At 42.3% G+C, this 22,576-nt stretch overlaps 1 protein-coding gene across 2 annotated transcripts in view; it reads right to left on the bottom strand.

The window, feature by feature from the left end:
* The window catches only part of TSPAN9 (tetraspanin 9), a 365,810-nt gene that overhangs the window by 136,640 nt on the left and 206,594 nt on the right, over positions 1-22,576 (bottom strand). The gene's annotated exons all lie outside the window — the stretch shown is intronic.

The following is a 22,576-nucleotide window of genomic DNA, read 5'->3' as shown; positions in this document are numbered from 1 at the left end:
GATGATTTGTAGTCATGCTTGTTCATCACCGTAACATTTCCGCCTTTATCTGACATCTTAATTATTATTTCTTTATTATCCTGTAAAGATTTGACTGCTTCTTTCTGACCTGTGGTCATGTTGATTTGTTGTTGTTGAGTTTTAAGTCCATCTGCTAGAATTTGTAGTTCTTTTTCCAGTACCAGTTGGAATTCGTCCATTGAATTAGTCCGTGAACTGATTGGATAATATTTCGGATTTGATGTTTCAAAGTTAGCAGCAGTATTAATTGTTTGTTTGGGTCTTTCGGTGCACAGATGTTCTAAGCACACAATAGTTGATAGTTCCTGAAATGAGAATTCAGGCTGGACATGAGATGAGCCTGCTAATGACTCTTCAATGATGTTGACGGTGTTTGCTGAGGATGTCATGCTATCGGTATCCTCCTTGGTAATTCCTGGTGTAAGGAAATGTTTTTTAACCGTTAAGTTACGGATAAATTTATTAATATCCAGTATTGTATTAAACAAATTAAAATATTTTTTGGGGCAAAATTTAGGCCCAATGATAATACTTGATTTTGTTCTTTAGTTAGGGATATGGAGGATAGGTTGGTGACATTTGACTCTAATAGTGTTGAAATTTTCGTGGACGGAGGCGACGGTTTTGTTCCTGATTTTGTCTGTTTGTGTTTCCTACCGCCCCTCCTTCCTCGTTTTTTGACTGATGACCTGTAGTGTTTTGTCTGTGGTTAGAATAAGACCGTGTTCTCATGTTTTCTTCCTCTGAGAGACCTTCAGCTGAGTCTAGCTCTGTCGAGCTGAAGCTTACTCTATTAGGTAGATCTTTATACTGTTGGTATTGAGTGGTTCGTTTCTTTAGGATGGGTCTAGGTCTGTTGTAGTTTCTTTCTCTCTTGTTCCAGGTATAGATTTCATTTAATGCATAATCTTTGGTATCTCGTTTGAATTTATTTTTCTTCGTTTCTGCTATAGAACGATCGAGTTTATCAATGGCCGATGATGTTCGTGACTGGAGGAAGGAAAAGGAGGGTGAGCTGGAAAAGACCTCTAACTGTTTTCTACTTTCCGATATTTGTATGTCTAGTTCTTGTAGTTTTGTTTCCTCCTGCTTAGTTATCAATTTCATTAATTTGATGGAACAGTTTGATAGCGTGTCATTCCACTCTTTGATGAAATCTTCGGTGTAGATGAAAGTAGGTGTTTTGCGTAGTCTAAGGCCTCTGGGGATCATGTCTTTCGTAATGTAGTTCTTGAGGGTGGTGAGATCCCACCAAATTTTGGCTTGTTGTGCCAGGTGTTTTTCAAGACCATGGAATAGGTCCTCCATATTGGATTCATTTTCAGTCAAAAAATCATTTGCACCAAATACCTTTTCTGCTAATTCTGTGCGTGTTAGCTGTACCGTCAAATCCTGAGAGACAACCTCCTTCCCTCCACCAGGACATTAAAAATGGCTCGTGACTGGGTCTTCCAGCACGACAATGACCCGAAACATACAGCCAAGGCAACAAAGGAGTGGCTCAAAAAGAAGCACATTAAGGTCATGGAGTGGCCTAGCCAGTCTCCAGACCTTAATCCCATTGAAAACTTATGGAGGGAGCTGAAGATCCGAGTTGCCAAGCGACAGCCTCGAAATCTTAATGATTTACAGATGATCTGCAAAGAGGAGTGGGCAAAAATTCCATCTAACATGTGTGCAAACCTCATCATCAACTACAAAAAATGTCTGACTGCTGTGCTTGCCAACAAGGGTTTTGCCACCAAGTATTAAGTCTTGTTTGCCAAAGGGATCAAATACTTATTTCTCTGTGCACAATGCAAATAAATATATATAATTTTGACAATGTGATTTTCTTTTTTTTTTTTTTTTATATAATCTATCTCTCACTGGTAAAATTAACCTTGCCTAAAAATTCTAGACTGTTCATGTCTTTGACAGTGGGCAAACTTACAAAATCAGCAAGGGATCAAATACTTATTTCCTTCACTGTAGATAGATAGATAGATAATCTGATGTTCTCAAGAGTTGTCCTTGAACAGCCATGCCCCAATGGGGGGCCTTTCACATTGAATACTAGGTTATGAAAGGAAAAATTTTATAAATTAATTAATTTAAGAAAACTTCTATGGTGGAGTTATTTTGGCATGATGGCATGATGGTTCCTTGAGTGACACTACTACTTTGAGGCACTGGGTCTATGGTTTTGACTCTTCAGAAGAACCACATTTTAGAAGGCCTCCTCATTTTGTATAGGTTTCTTAGGATACTCGGAAAGGGGCCATAGCCTCTAGGTCCATTAGAGCGCTCCAAGTGATAAGTTGTATATTAATTTTATAAATAGAATTATAAGGGTTGGTAAGAAGGTGCACAGGGTCTTTACTGTCCAGGGGCCCAGATCACTCTCATTATGCCCCTGCTGGCCAACTTTAATATAAAAAAATTTGTCTTTCTCATTTCTTTAATCTGTAGGTTACGTCTGTAAAAATGAAACCCAAATGTTTCCTTAAAAGAATGCTCCAGGCAAAACAGATGTACTGTGTCATGCCTAGTGTAGGTCCTAATGGGGCGGTGCATGATACAAGGGTTCGAAGAACACTATAAACAGAGCCCCTGTGTCATGATCCGCCCCCTTAGGCCCTGCACTAGGCATCACAGAGTGTATCACTTTTGTCAGGAGTGTTCCTTTAAAAATCAGGATAACAAAATGCTTACAAAATTAGACAATTTTCCCCAAAATCTGAACTAGTTAATGTCACAGCTTCAAAAGTACAGGTGGGATAATAAATGAGCTGGTATAAAACAGATAGGCCGAGTGGTTATGGAAGGACGGGGAAGAGGTTGGGAAGATAGATTACAGTTTGTAAATTACAAGATGAGAGAACGCGATATGATTCGGTGAACAGCACAACCTTTAGGATAATGTGTATATTTAATCATTTTTACAACATTTTTCAAAGGAGAAGCAAACTCTCATCTCCACAGAAAACCGGGGATTCTCTGGAGGTCTTTTTGAGGTTTTTTATGGCCAATGAAGTAAACAGACCCTCAGATTATCTGAATCTTCCGTTGCCAGTCCATCTGGCCAATTTTAGGTTGAATCGTGCCGTGTGCAAAACCTTTTATTTGTTCCCCTTCCCTTATGGTGTATCATATAGTGCCCAAATAATACAATGAACACTTTTCCTCCCCCCAAAAATAGAGAATGAAGCTACATCCTGTACAGCGACCTTTCCATAAGATTGGGCACCAAGTGTGGGATTGGGATTGGGGGTGCTAGCTTGTGCCCAGATCTTCAAGGTCAATGGCGCCCCCTTTAGACTAGGGGGTGTTTCCTTTAGTAATAAGAGTGGATGCATTCTGTACGACCCCTAAGGCCGGCCCTGTTTTTGGTTCTATTAATTTAGCTGACTTTTTGCAGGTTGGGCGGGATATTATAGTGGAATTAGTTTCGCATGGCATCAAGTAGGGACCACAACATCCCACTTATGGCTTATTTGAGATATTTAAAAGATAATCCCCCTTCTGTCTCAACCGAGGCTCAAAATTTTGCTTTGATTCTCCCTCATACTTTACACTGAAGCTCTGCTTGTTCAGATTAGCTGCTGCACTAACTCAACAAGAGCAAATTTTCATTGCAATAAGGAGTTTGAGTAGAAGTACAAGAACTTAAACCACCAATAAGAAAACGAAGGTTGTCAGATAACTGCGACATTTATACTAAGGAAAATTAGTCTTAATTTCTATCATGTTATGTAGGAAGGAATTTTTATACCCCCAGACCAGCATTAATGAAGTTGTCCATAAGGTCTGCTTTTATTTCAGAAACAGCGCCACTCTTGTCCATGGGCTGGGTCTGATATTGCAGCTTAGTCTCAAGGGAATGAGGCTGAGCTGCAATGCCAAACACTGTCTGTAGACAGGAGTGGCGCTGTTTCATCCACATTTTTCTCAACTTCTTAAAGGACACAACAATAAAATTGACAGAAAATAAAATACATGTATAAAGTTAAAAATAATATATGCTAGGGAATTATTTAATATAGAAACATTATCAAAAATAAAGCAAAAAACAAAAAAAAAACATAAAATCCATGTAAATAGAAGTTTTTCCATCTGACAGCTCAGGAAAGAAGCTTTATCTAACAAGATCAATGAGAACAATATACCTAAATATACAGGGATTCGGCAAGAAATGGGGCTAAAACTTTAACCTGGAGCAGTGCAAAGTATTGTCTGTAATAAACCAAAAGAAGAACAGATCTATCAAATAAGATGGGAAACGTCACAGGAACCAGTGGGAATTGCTCTTGCGATATATATCAGTAGCTGCTGTTCTTTGCTTATTATTACATCGGCTTTGATAAATTACATGTTTTTGATTCATGTATGCCGGTTATGTTAAAATACACGATGTGTCAACCCCAACATAAGATTCTTCTAATGCTACGCAGTATAATATATAAGAATGGTCAACAATAGACAGAGAATTAATAATAAGGAAGAAGAATGAGAGGTCACTGCCTCCTCCTATAAGAAAGACAGTCTTCCTCTGCTGCTGTCAAATTTCAGAATCCGATTGGCTACAGACTGTTCTAATCCTGCTCTGAATTCTGATAAGATTCTAGCCCAGTGTTAGGCAACTGATAGTCGGATTATACATGCAAGCTCACCCTGTGGCCCTTAGCTTCAATTCAGCCCTAGACCCTAATGGAGAGGGACCACCCACATGAGGTGACAACATCCTCTCATTGAGGTAAGGATTGGCCCTTGGATGGAGTCAAAAGTGGCATCTAAAGCTCCCATAATAAGGTAGGATGACCACCACTGCCCCCATTAAAATACCCCATCAAAGATAATACGGTTGGGCCACCAAGAAGGAAGTACAAGCAATTTCTTTGCCTGGCCTGTTCATAAATTAAACTCAAGATGTAAGAGCCACCAAAACACACTAATCGAATTATACAGAAACAGGGAACCCGTAGAAGAACAAATATGTCCATACCTTCTCAAACTTATTCGACCTCAAAACGTCAGCCCACTAGTACGAAGCTTTCTCTTGCCAAGGCCTCGTGATAAGATAAAGTTGGCATGTTTTGCCTTAGGTGCTACTACATATCATGTCTTAAGAAGCTGATGTAGCTATTCTTTGTCTATGACCTTGAACAGGGGTGAACTCAATCGCTTGAAGAGTTTCTTTACTTTACAATGGACCTGTCATACTAAAAAACTCCCAAGCGTCAAGATGGATAACAACAACTAAGAGGCCTTGACTGGGGGCTTACTACTACTAATACAAGATGTCCTTTGATGAGTCTTATATTTGGGTATAAACACCTCCTGAAGGACTCAAAGTAGTAATAAGAGGGTGTTTTTGGCCCCTAGAATGCACGATTTGTAGGCCAGGTTCTTCACAATGGTATGGTGGTCCTCACATGTCAACATTCTTCTATATCGGAGACCTGGCTCCTTAAAACTAATGCGACATAAACTATTACCATCGAAAATAGTTGATCCTAAGCTGTAGATTTGTGACCATCTAAGAATATTGAGTTAAAGTCAAGGTAAAGATAAGATTGATTGCAGAAGAACATCAGTGATGGCACACAGAACATTGTGATACACTGCCGCCACCCAGGGGGACAATAACCCCGGCTACATGTGTCTGCTTCAGTCTACTCAACAATAGGATTCCTTTCCGTCAAAAAGAGGAGACTGTAACTGGATGGAGGGGAGTGAAGTTCAATGGTGGGAAGAGATGAAAGCTGATTGATGACCAATTCTACTCTATCTGCAACCAAAGCAGCTGTCCAATCTTTTCTTGTTAGGTTAAGTGCCAACTGGCATTTTGTTGAAATTTTCCCCTGTCCATCTAAAACTCTGGGAAACGTCTTGACTGGATGTCCTTGAGTATATTGTATAATGAAGTTTGGAAACGCTAGTGATGAAATCCCTTGTTCCCCAGGATTCTTCTGTCTTATTTTTTTTTATCGCCTATAGCTGTCTAAAGTGAATAAACTATTATATTTTCCCTCATATTGTTGTGGTCTTTGTCATTTCGTGTCGTAGGAGAGGAAAGTCATATCTCACATGTGAGTGATGAAAGTATTAGTCACCTAGAATTGCTCACAGTTATAGATACTGAAAAGTAATTGCTGCACCCATGAATATATATCACAGACACCGCATGGAGGGAAGCTAAGAAAACGCCAATAGAAGGGACCTAAATTATATATAAATAAGATAGATAGATATGAGATGATAGATAGATAGATAGATAGATAGATAGATAGATAGATAGATAGATAGATAGATAGATAGATAGATAGATAGATAGATAGATAGATAGATAGATAGATAGATAGATAGATAGATAGATAGATAGATAGATAGATAGATAGATGCTGGTTCCTACCACAACCTATTATATGTAGGCTAAGTTCCAGTTCTGGGTGTATGTGCAGCATATGTTCCCACCTCATAGAGGTTGCCTTGTCATGGCATGTGGGATCACACAATTTGATCAATAATAGGTGTGAAAAGTCTATTGTAAGTATGCATGTTTCTATTCACTAACAGCAAACTGAGATTCTTAAACTGGTGAGGAATTGAAACCTAAAGCATTGTCCAAAGTTACAGAACTTTTTATTATACATTAATTATAGAACTATGGCAGCCAAAGTCAGTAATGGCACATTCACAGTAGATCCCATAAATCTTCCACCTCTTGCTTCTCAATATATAACCAGATTTGGGGTTATGCAATAGAACAATATACATTTTAGATCTAGTGATAACAAAAAGATGAGGCCACTTCATTCCTCATACCTCGGCCATACCATTGAATGGAAAAAAAATTGGACTAAATATTGGTTGACATGTAGAGTTTTCTTCTGAATCTTCTTCTGACTTGATGTGTAATGTATAGATCATTTTTTCTATGTCAATGTCTTCATCTTGTTTATTCGGGGACTGGAGTCCTACATGTTATAGCTCGTTCCCAGTATGATTTGTCTTTCCTTTGTCTGCTTGATTTCATCAATGTCCAATTTAATAACACAATTTCCTCTAATCTTCGTGCTCATTACATCCCAGCTCATGACGCTTATGCAAAATGCACGACTGCCTCGCATCAATGGATGTAGGTATTGAGGTGGAGATAGAGAGGAGCCTGTTGAAGACCCATCTACACATAAACATTAGAGTCAACTCCTCCTTGCCAAGCTGCAAAAGGCAATAAAACTACTCGGCAATGAATCATCATCTCCATTTACATATCAGTTATGGCAGCCTGATCTTTAACTCTTCAAATGCCCACAAATCCTTGCTAGGTCTATAAGATAGTAGTGATAACTGATCTACTGACATTCACCTGTCTTCGATAGACCACGACTTTAGCGTTCCCTTCAACTTTACATGGTCCGCTACAGATGCCTCAGGGCAAACTTTTTTTCACTTTCAGGTCATTCAAGGGAAAAATAAAAATGAGGGAATTCTAATTTAATGGATGGGCACCCCTGTTCAGGACCCGATCCTATTAACCAACGCATCCACAGAGAACGTCTGTCACAAAGGAGGATCCAGCACTTCTGTGCTTTGCAGAGACAGTCCATTGGATTCAATGGGTACTGTGTAATACTCAATTTACCCTGTGGTGGCACTGCAGTGAAATTGAACACTTACTGCCAGTTACAGTTTACAGTTTATCTTTGTGTGTCCCAGCAGCGGGACACCCTCTGATCAGGGATCCCTTCTAACAAAAAGGGATTGGCCAAAGCAAACAACCCCTGTAAACTAAGAAACTGATCATCCTGACATGCTCACTCATCATCTACACAGCAACAAGCCCGACTGATGCTTGTTTTACCATAAACAGATTTTTTTTTAATAGGATCAAAGTTCTACTCAACTATAACTCCTTTCTTTAAAGCTACACCCCTATTTTAATATTTAATAAAGTATTAGAGGATATGGTAAAGAACCTAATAACTAATAAGGGGTAGTCTGCATTAGACAATCCCTTTTTTTGTCCCCTAATAATAAGCAGATCACAGGATGTTCCAGAGCTGCGACCCCCAGTGATCGACGGCAATCTGTGAGGAAACCTAGTAGCAAGTATTCAATTCCCCTGCAGTGCCACCACAGGTGAAATGAAGTATTACAAAGTTACCATTGAAATCAATAGGCTGTCTGGACAGACGTGCCTGGTCCTCCAGAGAGAGAGAGAGAGAGAGAGAGAGAGAGAGAGAGATGCCTTTTTGTAGTTGCTCTCCACTCCAGCTAATAGGTGAGGCTCTTTAACTCTGAATTAATTTAGATGGGTATTTGAAACTTGGGCTTCTAAACCTTACAAAGGAATCTGGGCCATGGCCGCTGGCCTACACAGCATAAACTTCTGAAGTTCTGTAAAATGTGAACCTCTTCTTGTAGTGCTCAATGCCAAAGCATTTGGGTAAAGTGGATCCCACAGCAGGCTGGCACTATAGCCCCAGTAATGGCCGGTGTGGTGGTAGTTCTGACACTATATACCGCGCTATTCTCTCTTTTGACAAAGTCTTATCAGCCATAACAAGTCAACAAAAACTGAACTCCATAGAAAGGGCTGTTAAAAATATAATACTTAGATATCTATGCTTTCTATTGTAAACTACTCCAGCTAAAAACAAGGGGAAAAGCTTCAGCGCTTGCTATTGATTGAAATAAGGAAAAGTGGGAGCTGACAGCTAACCGCTTGATACACGCCGCTGACTTTTAACCTTCCTCTTCACATATCTTGCAGATAATGTACGGTTTATGCTTACATGGTAGAGGATATAAATCTAGACACGGGTATAATGCACAGTACAAGTGACTGTCATCCCATCTCATGTCTGATATACACAGTCCGCAGGTCGTTTCTGAGCTATTGTACAAATTATCCAGGAAGATTGAGATGTGTGTCTTGGGCTCCGGTGTTTACAGACATTCCTACAAGCAAATGTAATGCGGGACTTCAATGGAGACAAATTACAGACCTATATAAATGTATTATACCGCGCATCTAGAAATCTACATCGCACATACTGGAAGTATAAAAGCTGCTGATTACATCATGGAAAGAGAAATAAAAAACTATGGCATGGTACTACCAGATGCCCTCATCATTTCCTGAATGGACTACTGCAACCCCTACCTCTGCCACCAACCATCAAGCTGAATAGCACCCCTCAATCCTTCCCTATCTCCGTTACTTAGCTTATGCCCCTCTGCTACGTCCCCTGGACTGTCCTCTCTTCTCTGACCGTCCCTCCATTGACTGACCAAATCATTATACTAACATCGAAGCCCTCTCGAATCTAGTATATCCATATATTTAATCTTCAAATATTAACCCATTGCAATCTCTGCTCTGTATATGATCTTCTTACTCAGCCAGTCTTATGCTGGATAATGCACTATTCACTACTTTTTTAGCACCCTTCTCCCCATACAGATGTAGCCATATTTAGCTGGACTTTTAACGCATTAAATACTTTTTAAATGGCTTTTCAATGGCTTTGTTGTGTGATATCACGCTGCAACAAGTTATCAGAGTCAAGATAAACTTGGCTACATCTGTACTGTCATATAATATGCAAATAACCATACCATGCATTGCCTGATTATAGGTGCTATACAGTATTGTGCCCAAATGACGGTACCATACACTGGCCAAATACAGTTTCAATAAAGGGGTTGTCCGTATGTCCTTTTAGGGCATATGAAAATCATATAAGGGCTCCCTCACATGGGACCCCCCCTATGAGCCAGAACGGAGAGCTACTCTGAACAAGCAGATCCCGTTCTGGTGGACTGGAGCCATCCGTGTATTACAAGGACGGCCATTTATCTGAAAGGCCATCATGTAATACTACATTTCACCTGCAGTGGCTGCTGCAGGGGAAATGCCTAGCTGGCCCAGCAAAATTAGCTGTTTTTCCGGGAGCGAGACCCTAGATGATCAGCGGATTGCCCTAGGGGTCACATTCTGAAGAGGGTTGTCTCTGATGAGACAACTCCTTTAATAACAATTACACCATACAGAAGTGACCAAATAATAGCTCCATACATAATCTATAGCTGCTATACAATCTATATTAAGATTTTTTTGCCACTTACTTTAGCAGTGGCGTCTATTGCGCAATTTGTAACTGCACAATCCTAATAACAGGCCATCCCTGCCATTCATGCTCACACTCTCGACTTCTTCTGTGCCTCTCCTCCAAAACTCCTTAACTCTCTAAGGGTATGTTCACACGCTGTGTCAAAAACGGCTGAAAATTACGGAGCTGTTTTTTTAGGCGTTTTTTTCTAGACGTATTTGGAGCTGTTTTTCCATTGACGCAATGAAAAACAGCTCCAAAAACGGCTCAAAAAGTGACATGCTCCTTCTTTTAATGCGCCGCTTTTTTTAAATGGCGGCGTAAACCCCCCCCCCTCCCCTCGTCTGAACGAAACACAATTTTTCCCATTGAATTCAGTGGGCAGATGTCTGTAGGTGTTTAGCTACCGTTTCTTCAGGCGTATTTCGGGGGGGAATTTACGCCCCAAAATACGCCTGAAAACACAGCGTGTGAACATACTCTTATTGTTGTTGTGTTTTTATATTCATTCCCATGTTTTGTACCCCTTTGAACTAAATGAAAGGGTTGTCTCAAGAAGACAACCCATGTCCATATGGACTATTAGTGGATACAGACATGATAGAGAATGAGGGGTCCCCCGCTCATGACGACCCTCTATAAACCAGAGTGGTGAGCCGCTGAGAAACACGGACTTCTGCTCTAGAGGACGGCCTTGTCATATAATACTACAGGGAAAATGTGTGGCCGGTTTCAGTAACTGGACCCGTGGGACCGAGTGGTAGCTGGGATGGCTTCCTTTTAAGGGACATACTTTTTCAACCTCTCCAAAATAATAAAACGTATATAAAAAAATCTTAATTTTTTCCCATAATATTAACATTTGACAAATTTATAAGTAAATACAGTCCAGCTTTTTAAATATTTCTGCCCGGTCGCCATCCCCTAGCAATATATTATTCTCTTCCCGTGTACATTCACATCTACAAGCTCAGCAAATCTCTCAGTGCATCACTTTCTGCATCAGTAGAAATCACCAGATAGTAAGTACTGCAGGGAAGAGGAGGATGAAGTCTTCAGTCTTAAGAGCGTTGTCAGGAAAGAATGAGACGTCTATGACAGGAGCCTTAAATAGCTCTCAGCACCCTGATAAGCTCCAGGGCTCAGATTCGTTCTTTCTTAGTTTTGGGCAATGCATTTAGAAAGGCAAAATCAGACATGTTTATAAGGTCCACAAGCACTACTGTGTGTAAAGACTGTGGGAGTCTTAAAGAGGCTCTGTCACCAAATTATAAGTGCCCAATCATGTACATAATGTGATCAGCGCTGTAATGTAGATTACAGCAGTGTCTTTTATTTAGAAAAATGATCATTTTTGACGGAGTTATGACCTATTTTAGATTTATGCTAATGACTTTCTTAATGGACAACTGGGCGTGTTTTACTTTTTGACCAAGTGGGCGTTGTGGAGAGAAGTGTATGACGCTGACCAATCAGTGATCAATCAGCGTCATACACTTCTCCCCATTCATTTACACAGCACATAGTGATATTGACAGTGAATAAACATCACCTCCAGCCAGGACGTGAGGTCTATTCACAGTCCTGACACTTTGGTAAAGTTTCTGTGAGATTTACAGCAAGGCAAGCGTAATCTCGCGAGATTATGCTGTAAACTGTCATTTAAAACGAGATTACGCTAGCCTTGCTGTAAATCTCACAGAAACGTCAGCGAAGTGTCAGGATTCTGAATAGACATCCCATCCTGGCTGGAAGTGATGTCTATTAACTCTCAGAACACTGCAGTAACGTTAGTGTGTGTGTAAGTGGCTGCACATAGTGATCTAGCTACATCACTATGTGCTGTGTAAATGAATGGAGAGAAGTGTATGACGCTGATTGGTCACTGATTGGTCAGCGTCATACACTTCTCTCCACAACGCCCTCTTGGTCAAAAAGTAAAACACGCCCAGTTGTCCATTAAGAAACTCATTAGCATAAAGCTAAAATAGGTCATAACTCCGTCAAAAATGAAAAACACTGCTGTAATCTACATTACAGCGCCGATCACATCATGTACAATATAGGGCACTTATAATGTGGTGACAGAGCCTCTTTAAAGAGGTCAACTTTATCTAAAGTAGAAATCCAACCTTACTTCATTCACAATATGTGACTGCGCTGTGATCACTACATGGACTGTGTGGCTGCACTGTAATCATTACATGGACTGTGTGACTGACTGTGATCACTACATGGACTGTGACTGCTCTGTGATCACTACATGGACTGTGTAATTGCGCTGTGATCACTACATGGCCTGTGTGACTGACTGTGATCACTACATGGACTGTGTGACTGCGCTGTGATCACTACATGGACTGTGTAATTGCGCTGTGATCACTACATGGACTGTGTGACTGCTCTGTGATCACTACATGGACTGTGTGACTGCGCTGTGATCACTACATGGACTGTGTAATTGCGCTGTGATCACTACATGGACTGTGTGACTGCTCTGTGATCACTACATGGACTGTGTGACTGCGCTGTAATCACTACATGGACTGTGTGACTGCTCTGTGATCACCACATGGACTGTGTGACTGCACTGTGATCACCCCATGGACTGTGTGACTGACTGTGATCACTACATGGACTGTGTAACTGCACTGTGATCACTACATGGACTGTGTGACTGCACTGTGATCACTACATGGACTGTGTGACTGCACTGTAATCACTACATGGACTGTGTGACTGTGCTGTGATCACCACATGGACGGTGTGGCTGCACTGTGATCACTACATGGACTGTGTGACTGCGCTGTAATCACTACATGGACTGTGTGACTGCTCTGTGATCACTACATGGACTGTGTGGCTGCACTGTGATCACTACATGGACTGTGTGACTGACTGTGATCACTGCATGGACTGTGTGACTGACTGTGATCACTACATGGACTGTGTGACCGCTGTGATCACTACATGGACTGTGTGACTGACTGTGATCACTACATGGACTGTGTGACTGACTGTGATCACTACATGGACTGTGACTGCTCTGTGATCACTACATGGACTGTGTAATTGCGCTGTGATCACTACATGGCCTGTGTGACTGATTGTGATCACTACATGAACTGTGTGACTGACTGTGATCACTACATGGACTGTGTAATTGCGCTGTGATCACTACATGGCCTGTGTGACTGATTGTGATCACTACATGAACTGTGTGACTGACTGTGATCACTACATGGACTCTGTGACTGCGCTGTGATCACTACATGGACTGTGTAATTGCGCTGTGATCACTACATGGACTGTGGGACTGCTCTGTGATCACTACATGGATTGTGTGACTGCACTGTGATCACTACATGGACTGTGTCACTGCGCTGTAATCACTACATGGACTGTGTGACTTACTGTGATCACTACATGGACTGTGTGACTGCGCTGTAATCACTACATGGACTGTGTGACTGACTGTGATCACTACATGGACTGTGTGACTGCGCTGTAATCACTACATGGACTGTGTGACTTCTCTGTGATCACCACATGGACTGTGTGACTGCACTGTGATCACCCCATGGACTGTGTGACTGACTGTGATCACTACATGGACTGTGTAACTGCACTGTGATCACTACATGGACTGTGTGACTGCACTGTGATTACTACATGGACTGTGTGACTGCGCTGTAATCACTACATGGACTGTGTGACTTCTCTGTGATCACCACATGGACTGTGTGACTGCACTGTGATCACCCCATGGACTGTGTGACTGACTGTGATCACTACATGGACTGTGTAACTGCACTGTGATCACCACATGGACTGTGTGACTGCACTGTGATCACTACATGGACTGTGTGACTGTGCTGTGATCACCACATGGACGGTGTGGCTGCACTGTGATCACTACATGGACTGTGTGACTGCGCTGTAATCACTACATGGACTGTGTGACTGCTCTGTGATCACTACATGGACTGTGTGACTGCTCTGTGATCACTACATGGACAGAAGGGGCTGGACGGAGCCTGCAGGGCTGAAGGGAAGCCTCCATGACCTCCCTGGTAGGGAAAGGGTTAACTTGTGAGGGAGAGTTGGAGGGAGTTGGAGGGGGTCAGGGAGGAGTCAGGGGGCCATTGCTGCTCTTCCCGCTGTTTTCGGCATTGAGCCGGAAGCAGCGGAGGGAGTAACACAGTAAGGACAAGCTCCCACCCTCCCGCCCTTGGTTTGTTACGTGGTGGGTCTTTGCGTACGTCCATATAGGAGTGTTGTGTTTTATTTGTGTGCTTATCTAACATGTTTTTCCTTTTTTCCTGAGTAGGTTCTGGTGTCATGGCAGCTGGCGGGGGGAGTCCTTGAGGCCAGTCAGTACAAAATGGTGGGGGGGTCGCATCGGGGGTATGCGTCCCCCAAAAAAGGTACATGGTTGAAGACTTCATCGGGTGTTATCCCTTTGAAGTGGTCTTCTGGTAGAAGGTATATCACTTGAAGGCTTCATCGGGTGTTATCCCTTTGAAGTGGACTTCTAGTGGTCGGTATATCACTTGAGGGCTTCATCGGGTGTTATCCCCTTGAAGTGGACTTCTAGTGGTTGGAGCCATCTGCAGAGGTGAACGGTGCTTCCGAGCTGGTTTACGGCTGGAGGTAATTAGTGGTTTGCAGATGGCTAACTCGGTGTGTTCTTAAAAAAGGAATATCTGAAAGGGCTTCAAGGACTTCCTCTGCTCGGGTTAATGTTAACGTTAAATTGTTATTTACGTTTCTGACCCATGTTGGGTCATGTGAATTATTAGAAGGAATTCTCTGGTGGATTCCTAACTAGTTATCCGAAGGTTTCGGATTTAAATTGTTTTTATAAAACTGTAAAATTAATAAACGGCTGCTGTGGCCATTTCACATCCAACCTCGGTGTCACGTGTCTTTCCTAAAGGTGGGGGTGGGGGGATAGGATGGGGTAAAGGAAGGTTCGTTAACACACGACTCTACTTAGGCAGGTCATGTGTGGCTGCACTGTGATCACTACATGGACTGTGTGACTGACTGTGATCACTGCATGGACTGTGTGACTGACTGTGATCACTACATGGACTGTGTTACTGCACTGTGATCACTACATGGACTGTGTGGCTGCACTGTGATCACTACATGTACTGTGTGACTGACTGTGATCACTACATGGACTGTGTGACTGCACTGTGATCACCCCATGGACTGTGTGACTGCACTGTGATCACCACATGGACTGTGTAACTGTGCTGTGATCACTACATGGACTGTGTGACTGCACTGTGATCACCCCATGGACTGTGTGACTGCACTGTGATCACTACATGGACTGTGTGGCTGCACTGTGATCACTACATGTACTGTGTGACTGACTGTGATCACTACATGGACTGTGTGACTGCACTGTGATCACCCCATGGACTGTGTAACTGTGCTGTGATCACTACATGGACTGTGTAACTGCACTGTGATCACTACATGGACTGTGTGGCTGCACTGTGATCACTACATGGACTGTGTAACTGTGCTGTGATCACTACATGGACTGTGTAACTGCACTGTGATCACTACATGGACTGTGTAACTGCGCTGTGATCACTACATGGACTGTGTGACTGCGCTGTGATCACATCCTCAAAATGTATAGGAAACCAACCGAATAGACTAAACCTTATCTAAACACAACGGCTGCATGCGGCCATCTGAGGGCCAAATGTGCCTGCCCTTGTGCCCATGACATCTCTATAGAAATATCACACCACCCACATTTACATCAAAAAGGGTGATTCATTACGTGAAACCTAATCTTGAACTTATGATTTATGTCTTTGCTGTACATTACGGGTAATGAAGAAGCAATACTTAATTAAAGTAGGGTGAGCTGTAAAATTACAGCAATAAATCAAAAACTTACTTCCTATATGTTCCTGCTGGTGCGAAAAAAAAGCGGCGGAAATGTGAAAAATCTTCAATAAATTCACATACTGAACATTAACAATTTTCATGGGAAAAAATCCTGAACATTTTATATTCCCAAATTGAGTCAGTGTGGACTAAAAAAAACCGAAACAGAAAATCACCGCAGATTATATGCCGGGGGAAATATGTTTTTGGTCATTTATATGCGAAACTGAGCCCATGACTCTGTAGGATGCAGTACTAGTGTGCTCTGCTATTCCGGTGTTCCCCTGACACGACACCACCATGAGCTGAACCTAAATGAAAGATCTCAGCCATCTGTCGAAGCCTAACTAGTCGGGGGGAACGGGGAGGATGGGAATTTTTTTTAAGTGGACTGTTCCTTTAATCTGTAAAGCAAAATTTAACTGGCCTGACATACTAATGGGGCGATACCACCGACAGCCCCTTCTCCCACCACACATTAAGGGTCATGTATGACTGATCCACCTGTTCTTTTCCAATCAAACATAAGCTACACCTGTAGTGACCTCACCAAGCTGGTGGCATCTGAGTTATTGTATTTTTTGACTCACGGGGACAGCTGTTCCCCCTGACGCTGCATCTCCATATTGTTTTTTGTATAAAGATCATCTTGGAGCAGCTGCCTATGTCATGAGCAATGTCTGAGAATCCACAGAAAATTAGCAACTGTGCACCGTATTGTATTGAAAGGGGTTGTCCAGGATTAGAAAAGGAGTCATCTTTTTTCCCTAGAAACTGCGCCACTCCTATTTATAGGCTGTCCCTGGTATTGCAGCTGAGCTTCATTTATGTGTGCAATGCCCGACACGGCATATATAAAATATTGGCGCTGTTTCTAGACCGTTTTTGCTAATCCTGGGCAACCTCTTTAAGACATCATGTCATTATTAATACTCGTCCTGAGCGGCGGGTACTTGGTGCATCAGGGCAAGTATTCTCGTCCTGTGTGACAGCCAGTGTCAGCGCGCCACAATGAGCGGGGCAACGGCTATAATACACAGCCGCAGCCCCGCTCTAAGGGCGGAGAGAAGAGAAACCTCTTCTCTCCACCGCTAACCCCTTGAATGCCGTGATCAAAGCTGATCGCGGCATTCAAAGCTATAATTAGAAAAGTGGGTCTCCCCTTTGATCGGGTCACAGGAAATCCCTGTGATGCAATCGGCGGCCATACCTGGTATGGGCAGACAGCCCAGGGTCTCCCCCCCCCCCCCCAGAAACAGCGCCACTCATGTGCATAGGCTGTTCCTGGTATTGCAGCTCAAGCTTACTTAGTGCAGTTTCTGAAAGTAGACCCTTTTTTCTAATCTTATAATCTCTTTGAAGGGATTGTACAGGATTTAAAAAAAATCCTGCTTTCTTCAGAAACAGCGCCACATCTGTCCATGGGTTGAGTCTGGTATTGCATTTCAACTCCATTGAAGTGAATGGGACTGAGCTGCAATACCACACACAACCTGTGGACAGGTGAGGCACTATTTTGGAAGAAAGCAGTCATTTATTTCAAAACCTGGACAACCCAGGTTAGAATGTATATAATGATGATAGTTTTTTCTGTTTATGCTTTATGTTTAGTTCTGCATTTATATACTCTAGATGTTTCATTGAAATGTTTGTACATTTTTGCCTGTTATTTCACCAACCTGAAGATAAAACATCGATAGTCAGGTTGGTGCCTCTGCCATCCTATGTGGTTATGTCCTTGATGTATGCACCTACAGTCTAAAGTCTGAGGCCCCATGCACATGACCGTAAAATTTGTCTGCAATTACGGACCAATTCACTTCTATTGACCGCGGACACCTTCCCCTTTTTGCGGGAAGGTGTCCGGGACGTAGAAAGCCTCCGCAAAATATAGGACATGTCCTATCTTTTGTTTTTTACGATCCACACTCCCATACTTTGTATGGGAGCATGGGCCGAAAATGCGGGTGGCTGTCCGCTGCCGTCAGCGGCCGGGCGTGCCTGCAATCACGGGCAGTATTAGATATTTAGTATTAGATATAATGATACCACTATACACTGTAAATATTTATGACTATTTATATGTTTGTATGGGGAAAAATCTGCATTTTATTGCCCAGAAGAGCAGCCTTTGGACTTTTTTTTAGTATTAGATATTATAATATCACTATAAACTGTAAATATTGATGACTATTTATATGTTTGTATGGGAAAAAGCTGCATTTTATTGCCCAGAAGAGCAGCGTTTGGTTGCATGTGTCCCCCTGCTTACAAATAACCTCATCTGTAGCCCCCTCACACTCGCTCTAATTCCTTCATTGGTTTCTGTCACCTGTATGTCAATGACAGCACAGCTGAGCATTTCTTCGCAGAAAAGCTAAAGTAGTAGGAGCACAAGAAAATAACTCCATCAAGAAGGAGGAAGAGCCCCACAGCAAAATCAATATCGGCACCCCCAGTTCAGCAGCCCCCAAACCAACAATGACCCATGCCTCCTCCTCTTCCCATTGGTATGCCATTGGGCTTCTATTACCTAATGAAGGGTATTGATTATTTTGTTTTTTTCAGGGAAACAAAACGTAAAGTCTGTCGGTGTACTCTATTGCTCCCTGTTATCAGCAGTTTTCAGTTTGGATGTAGAATATAGTGGTCTACAATGGGATTGGGGGAAAAAAAAACTCTGCCCCATGATCACGACTTTATCTCGCAATTATAAGACCCTCCGGAGTGAGCAGCTCTTTATATAATCTGAATATTTTCATGCCCCTTTAAATACAGCTCCATACAACTTTTTGACTATTTGGGTCAGTGCGTGACTACCAGCTGGGAGCCCTGGTATCATGTAGCCAATCAGGAGATACCGGGAATTGTTGGACTGTGACCACGCTTTACAGTCCCCTACATGAGTGCCGGGTGTAATCACAGGACACACTTGGCTCGAGTCACCACGTGGTGCCAGTAGTCTGCGTATAAGCACATGGACTCCATGACGTGGACTTAATCCGTGTCTATGCAGCCTGTATACGCCTTGTTTGGTGTAGATCAAAATCCCTGCATCATAATTAAAAGCCATAAGCATATGACCTCAGCTCAGACAAGTTTAATCTGGTGTAAGAAGCGATAGCAGATGGTACGCAGCAATCTCAAACAAACTAGTGATATAGAGCCCAACACAAAACAGACAGAAGAACAGAAAAAAAAAAAAATATATATATATATATATATATATTTTAACCTGTTTAGATTAAGGGGTGCTCTGATTTAGACAATCCTTTCCAAATGGCCGATTAGGGTTTAGGCAATAGAAGGGGGGGGGGCAAAAGTGTAGCTGTGAGGGGGCTGGTGTGGCATGTTCACCAAGTGCTGGTGCCAGGAGGGCTGCAACAAGCCATTCTATCTTAGTCAGGGTATTACTATACAGGACTAGCGGAGCAGTACTTGAGCATAGGACTTGGTGAAGAAAAGCCTAGCTACGAGACTAAAAACAAACGGTTTCCGAAATCATCAACACCCTCTATTTGATATAAGCTTCACAGGATATATATACAAATGTCTTTTAAAATCAATGGATGGCCGGCAATGCTACATGATAAGCAAGAGCAAACACTTGATCGAAAAGACACAGCTTTATCAGTTAAAAGGGGTTGTCCACTTTTGATAATCCCCGTTTTGTTAGAATTGTCATCCGACTATAAGGTGATCACTGTTTTTCCACTGCTGGTACCCCCAGCGATCAGCTGTAATCTGGAGAGAATCCAGCTACAAGTGTTCAGTTTCCCTACAGCGCCACCACAGGGTAAATTAAGCATTACACTGTTCTCAATTAAATCAATGGGCTGTCTGTGTAATGCATGGACATACGGAGTCCTCCAGGGAAAGAGACGCTCTTTGTAGCCAAAAGAAGAGGTTCCTGAACAAGGACCCCCATCTACTAACTCATTATTCTCGAATAGGGCATTTGAGAATGTTTTTTGTCTAAACCAGAAAACCCCTTTAAACATGGGCACATTTTGGTGTAGGGGAGGGTACAACGCTGCAGAATATGTCTGCGATCCATAAATAATATCAATTAGAAATTCATATAAAATACAAACATAAAACACAACATAAAAATCAAATATCCAGAACTAAAACAGTTAAAGTAGCTGGAATATATCCCACGGGGTTAACTCAAAAAAACCTTTGATCATTTCTCCTGTTCTGGGAAGAAACTGCAGAATATTATTTTTCTATGTATTTTATGTCCCAATAGAAACAATCATGTACATAAAAGCCAAAGGGAAAGCTATGGGCAAATGGAGACCGAAATTGACAGTTCACTGAGCTCACATTCATTAGTTTGTGAACCCCACTGGGAAATGGGACCAGTCCCTGGAATATGTTGGTGCCATATAAATAATGAATATAAAAAATAATAATAAATCATAATTCAGCACCATTCATATAAAACTTGTCAGCCAACCAGAGATATCCTATATTTCTATGCTACCATGTCTATAATGCTTGTGCCTACGAACGCCTGCAAGCAGCAGAATGCGCCAGCGTAATCGATGATATAAAGTGCCACATAGGGGCTTTCACTAACTAATAATGCGGCATAAGGACATCTATCTTTTTCTGATTAGTGTGAGCTGTGTGCATAACCAGGACTGCTGCACTGAGCCTGGCTTATATAGGAGCTGCCTTGGGAGAAGAGGAGGGGAAAGGGGGGTTGAAACAGTCCATTAACCATTTCCGTACTAAGTACCCCCATCACTTTGCAGTCAGGTCATTTTTTCTCACGTGGTCAGCTTATTAAGCAGGAATCAAGCCAGATCAGCCTGTGCAGTACTGCGGGATGCCGTCCCATCACTTAAAACCCCCACCATGAGTGAAATGCCCACTGGGTGTACACACACACACACACACACACACACACACACACACACAGTATATGCCCTATTAGATCCTACTATCTGCAAAGAGTGAGACATTATCATGATGTACACACATACACACGCACTGTACATGCCCTATTAGATCCTACTATCTGCAAAGAGAGCGAGGCATTATCATGATGTACCCCTAAAAAGTTAAATGACAAACTCAGCTCTGCTACCTTAGTAAATCTCAAGACTGTGCCTATAACTCAGCCATAAAATCCCCATCTTACTCATCTTACTGCATTCTATTATTTCTCACCCCCCCCCCCCCCCCCCCACTATAACTTCACATTTTTCTTCTCCATAGTCCCTGGTGCATTCATCCTCTCCTAGTGAATAGTATTCCTATAGTTATCTCAGCTGTTAGGCCAGGACTACACCTAGACTTTTTGTAGCGCTACTGACTGATTTTAACTATTGAGCGACAACTGCAGTCCACATGAACACAATAAGTTGCATGCAGTCTTGTGGACGGCAGCTGTCGCTCAAGAGTTAAAATCAGCCAGTAGTTCTACAAAAAGTCTAGGTGTAGCCCTGGCCCAAAGGGTAAAGGCTTAATAGATGCTTGCAGCTTGTGCCCTGTGGGTCGATACTATGTCATTATTCGTACACGGACTCTGGGTTACTTACTCGGTTATGCTGCTAAGACTCTGTAACTGTGAGTGAAATATGGGGTGACAGTGGCGTAGCTATTGGAGTCGCAATGGTCACAGTTGTGACTTGACCCCTAAGTCTGAGGGCCCAAAGGGCCCCCGTTGCCACACAGCACTGACCACCTTGGTCCCGGTTCCAACTTTATCTGCGTCCTCAGATATGGGTGACATTATACTGGGGGGCAGCTGTGGGGGCAGCTATGGGGGCATTATACTGTGTGGAGAGCAGTTATGGGGGGCATTATGCTGTGTTAAGGAAGCTATAGGGAGCATTATACTATGTGGGGGCAGATATGAGGGGCATTATACTGTATGGGGCAGCTGTGGGGGGAATTATACTGTGTTGGGGCAGCTATAGGGGGCATTATAGTGTTTGGGGACAGCTATGGGGGGCATTATACTGTGGGAACATCCATGAGAGCTGTTGGTCAAGGCGGCTAGGCATAGGCGCTCGCAGGGGTCTGCTGGTGTTGGGGAGCGTTAGGGGCAGAATTCTTGCACCAGGGCCCATGAGTCTTTAGCTACGCCCCTGGGTGGTGACCTTATGACCATACAAGTTAGACTTTATTAGAAACTCAATACAATTGTATTTTCATCACATTACACAAGTATCTTTAACATTAGTTCTATAAAATTGGAAGGTTTTGGCACCTATAATTGAAGTATGACACGTTCTATAATGTGGTGGCTCAGTGGTTAGTACGGGTGTCCTGGAGTACGGAGGTCCTGGGTTTGAGTACAACCATAATCATAAAGTATCTTCCTATAAAATTGAGCATCATATAACAGCCCCATAGGAACTGCTTACATTCTGTATACTGCACCTTGGAATATGTTGGTAATATACAAAGAACGTGATCCATCATGTATCTATAAAATTTACCAAAATTTGTAAATTTGCTCATTATTATATATTACTAATATCTAAATACTGCCAAGGAATAGAATGAAAATGTGATCA

The sequence above is a fragment of the Rhinoderma darwinii genome, chromosome 3, assembly GCF_050947455.1.
Source record: "Rhinoderma darwinii isolate aRhiDar2 chromosome 3, aRhiDar2.hap1, whole genome shotgun sequence".
NCBI lineage: Eukaryota > Metazoa > Chordata > Amphibia > Anura > Rhinodermatidae > Rhinoderma > Rhinoderma darwinii.
The sequence above is the reverse complement of the archived record's forward strand: the minus strand, read 5'-3'. Positions and strand labels throughout refer to the sequence as shown.